Source organism: Orycteropus afer, unplaced genomic scaffold (assembly GCF_000298275.1).
Source record: "Orycteropus afer afer isolate SDZICR_OR568_19922 unplaced genomic scaffold, OryAfe1.0 scaffold00442, whole genome shotgun sequence".
Taxonomy (NCBI): domain Eukaryota; kingdom Metazoa; phylum Chordata; class Mammalia; order Tubulidentata; family Orycteropodidae; genus Orycteropus; species Orycteropus afer.
In genome coordinates, this window is record NW_006922029.1 from 771,114 (window position 1) to 774,974 (window position 3,861).

At 45.0% G+C, this 3,861-nt stretch overlaps 1 protein-coding gene across 1 annotated transcript in view; it reads left to right on the forward strand.

Annotated features, from left to right (window-relative positions):
• TRIO (trio Rho guanine nucleotide exchange factor) overlaps positions 1-3,861 on the forward strand; it is a 335,211-nt gene that overhangs the window by 19,916 nt on the left and 311,434 nt on the right. The window lies entirely within an intron of this gene.

Sequence of the window (3,861 nt, forward strand, 5' to 3'; positions counted from 1 at the left end):
TCTAGCCTGTATCTCGAGGTGAGTGTTGTGTGGCTCACAGCTTGTCGCTTTGTCACTGCTCAAGACAAGAGGAAAATGGCTAAATGGTAGTCTGAATTCCAAGCAGAAAAAGTAGGATGAAATTGAAATTCATGATGGTAGTCTTTATTTCCATCTTGTGACTGTTAGTGTCTTGTCTAAAACACTTCTGGGGGCAGGGTGCTTGTTTCGTAGTGAAGAGCTGTGTCTGTTGAGGGGGTTTGGCGCCCTCATTTGGCTGGGGCTTTGCATGTGGTCCCAGAGGTAGAAATAAAGCACGGTTGTCAGTGGTGGTTCTCTGATGGGGACTGCAGTGACTGATGACCTGCATCTCTGTCTTATGCTGAGCTTCAGCTCCTTAAAAAATGCTTTTGATTTGTAGCGCGAAGTTTGTTGAACATTGAAAATCTTAGCTGATAATGCCTAGTTATCAAGTTTGGGAACTCCCATTAAATCCAAGCCCACTCCTCGAGATTCCAGACCTGTGACTTTATTTGTAATAGTCAGGGAGGTTTTCCGTGTGAATGCGAATGCCCACCGAGAGCAGAGAGCCCTGGAGTGAGGGTGAAGAGCAGTTAATAGGAACAGTCATCTGTGTCTTCACTTAAGGAATTCAGAACCTTTGTTTCTGCTCTAGAAATGCATTGTTCAGGTTTTTCTGGTTTCCTTGCAGAAAGATCTCCATTTAACTGTTCAGATTACCTTTTTGGAAAATAGAATTTGTATTTCTACCCTTGACTATTTAGAGATACAGCTGTGCCTGGGATCGAGGTTGGGTGTGTTGGGGGTTGGTGGGTACTTTACTCTGAGGAAAGTCCTGAGGTGTCGCTTCTTTCCAGAATGAGCAAAAGAGGGCATAGCTGACTTCCTGGCATCGAGAAGGGCGATGTTATGGTGAACATGGATGCCAGACATCATGGTACTGAGAAGAGTCACGTTAGTGTGAACATGGACTTGTTCATCACATCTGATTTATTAGAGTGAGGAAGCATTTCCTAAAAGAGACTGTTCTGGTTACCTGGTGCCGCTCTGACAGAAATATACCACAAATAGGAATGGCCTTAACAAACAGGAGTTTATTCTTACAATTTGGAGGCTTTAAGTGCAAGTTCAAGTGCCAGACTCTAGGGGCTGGGTGAAAGCCCCTCAGCCTTGGGGTCCAGCTCTGCCTCCTGCTCCCGGCCCACTGGAGCTAGAGGCGTTTCTTCACTCAGGCAGCTTCTGGCTGCTGAGGCCGAGAAGCCCCAAGGTTGACAAGTAAAAAGGCACAGTCCCAGTGTTACCAAATCACATGGCAGGCCATTAACTTAAGTCCATTTTAAGTTCCAAGGTCGACAGAGCAAGGCAGGCTGCTGAGCAACGACATGGCTACATGCAGGGTCCAAGCGTGCCATAGGCTAGAGACCATTCCCAAGGCTTCTCCTTATATACAGGAAGCAAATCACATCCCAAAGGCAGCTACTCAGCTGCTTGTGGTAGATCTCACCATGAAGTTGATTGCCAGTCTCATCATGGGGAACAACTACCACCAGCTGCCCAGCCACTCAACCAGGCCCGGCCACGTTGACACACAAACATAACCACCACAGAGACTAACGTAGGATGTGGAAAAGAAACCTGGAACTTAACATAGGATGGCATAGTTGATGGCTTTAAGAAGCGTATTATGAAAGAGAATAAAGCCAATAGCAGTGTTTGTTGCTGTTACCAGGCGCTGTCAGGTTGATGTCAGCTCACGGTGGTTCCATGTGATACAGTAGAACCGCCCCATGGGGTTTTCTGGGCTGAAACGTTTACAGCAGCAGATAGTCGAGTCCTTGTCCTGTGGTACTGCTGGCTGGGTTCAGACTGCCAGCCCTTTCGGTTAGCAGCTGAGTGCTTAACCGTTGCATCACCAGGCTTCCTTATACTGGGTTTTAAAAGGTTAAGGTAAACACCCTCACACTCCCATAGCATGTGAGTCGGCAGCATGTCTGTTTAGGTGGACACTGACTGGAGGACAGTGGCGTCCGTTTGTGAGATTCCTGGCTCATCAGGTCTTGAGGGTTTGACCTGCTGGGGAAGTACTGGGCTTTTGCTTTAGGGTAAGGAATTCAGAACGTTTGTTTCTGTTCTAGGAATGTATTATTCAGGCTTGTGGAGAAAAATTCTTCAACTTTTTACTATTGGTGACAAAGTGATAGAAGCCTCCTTTCATATATAGAAAATGTTTCCCTCTCCTGCTCTTCTGGTTTTATTTAACCGCTCAACTATAAAATCTTGAGAAGTTGGAAAGAGTTTTCGATGTTACTGATTAATAATTCACAGTCACTTATTAATAATTAATTGCTACCACCTGCTGGGTTCTTAACATGTGCCCAGGACTGTGCTGAAGATGGCGGTGGGGAAGAAGACAAGAAAATGACACACAATAACACAAATAAGCAAAGTCCGTGCCACTCAAAATGATGTTTGTGATATACTTTAATAGAAAAAACAACTGAAGTTGAATAGTTATTCCTCCAGATGATTTTTTTTTTTTTAATTTATGTGATTGGGTTGCTGGTTGTAAAAGCTATCCTTGTTGATTGCACATACAAAAATTTTTCTTTTCATTTCATCAATACTATCAAAAATTGGCTCAGGCACATTTTGGTCTGTGTGAACCACCGACTAAAAAACAAAACCACACAAGTTTGTCACGGAACATTGTGAACTCACACATAAGTATAGACAACAGTATAACAAACCGCCATGTAGCTGTAACCTAGCTTCAATATTGATCACATTTTCCAGTCTCATTTTTGCAAAGTATTCTATAACAAGTCCCAAGCCTGGTGTCATTTCCTTCATGCAGACGTCAGTGTGTGGGATGACCCTCGTACTACTGAACGCTCCCACTTACTCTTACTGCCTGCATTGGCTGTGTGGCATAGTGCCTAAGGCACTTGACTGCTAACCAGAAGACTGGTGGTTCAAACCCACCAGCCACTCTTTGGAAGGAAGGTTGGGCAATCTACTTCTGTAGTGATACTGCCTCGGAAACCCAGGGAGGGGTCGTTATGAGTCGGATCCAACTCAATGGCAGTGTGTGTGTGTCTCTGTGTGAATTTGCTGTTGTGTTTATAATCACAGGTGACAAGAAATGGGATTTTGTTTAGCCTTGGTTAATGAACAAATAGGAAGCGATATTAACATGTAAATGACACTTTGCCAGCTGATCATGGAGAAACACTGCATTGGGTCCAAGCAGAGAGATGTGGGCCCAGGAGGAGCCTCTTTCTGCCTACCTGTGGTCCTGTGGGCACGCTGAAAGCTAGAGCCCCACCGGTGCTTAGCGCCAGGAGGCAACAAACAGAAGGATCAACACACATCATCAGCAAAATAGCACATTGTATGTGACTGGTTTTGGATTTGCAGGTTTGCTCGTGTTTAATTTGTAAGCCTGATTATTCGGTGTTAGAGTTTTAGAGTGATGAAAGTACTTCCTATAACCCAGCTTTATATTTGCGTAGATATGCTGCATACCTGGGAGACCTCTTTCCTTGTCTATGACTCCTGACGTCCTCCAGAGCCCCAACCCGCCAAGCACTGGGTTCCCCATTCACCGGGGATAGCATGGGCATAGAATGGGGACACCGGGTTCCTTCATTACTTTCATTGGATTTGTGATCTGTGAAGTGTGTAGTTGGACTAACAGTAGCTGCTGTAGCAGTACTGTGATAAGGTCGTGATAAGGTCCTTCTTTCTCACTCCTCTGCATCCCTTCCTCTGTTCTCCTCTCAGCCCGGTTTTTAGAGCCATGTGTTCCAGTCACTTTTCTTCTTCATGCCCTCTAGATTGTCTCTTCTTTTTTTTTTTTTT